This window comes from Pundamilia nyererei, unplaced genomic scaffold (genome assembly GCF_000239375.1).
Source record: "Pundamilia nyererei isolate P.nyererei 1_Seehausen unplaced genomic scaffold, PunNye1.0 scaffold00199, whole genome shotgun sequence".
NCBI lineage: Eukaryota > Metazoa > Chordata > Actinopteri > Cichliformes > Cichlidae > Pundamilia > Pundamilia nyererei.
Genome location: NW_005187600.1, coordinates 714,873 through 715,435, shown reverse-complemented (window position 1 = coordinate 715,435; position 563 = coordinate 714,873).

Here is a 563-nt window from a genome sequence, read left to right as displayed (position 1 = left end):
TAGTTGTATAAAACATATTTGCTGCTCTATCATCGCATATTCTGGGAGCTGCATATTCAGACACCTTATCAATAATCCATCATACGTCTGCCGAGGTGAACATACTGCTGCTCCTGGACCAGCAGTCAGCACTTATTACAGAGGATATTAGATGCTGCATTCAGCCTTCTGTAAATATTACCAGTGAAATGCAACACAGAAACTTGTTAAACACATTTTCTTCCAGGTATAAAGTTTTGTGGTGTTTTTAAAAAATTAACATCTAACTGGGACTACCTTTGCTGGGCAAAACCTTTGTTTGCATCACCGCATCAGTCAGTCTGAAAAGTAATTGGCTTAGCTGTAATAAGCTACTGTTTGTTTTCTCTGAGGCAGAAACCCATTAATGGAACAAAACTACTCACAAATTAACATGCAAACTAAGTAGAGACTGTCGTCTTCAGTAGATAAACAGATTACGCATGTTCTCGGAAGAGACTTCGCAAGGTCATACCTGACTGCAGTGGGCTTGTTTATCTAGGATGGATTCATTTTCCATGATGTGCAGCTTGAAAGGATTTAGC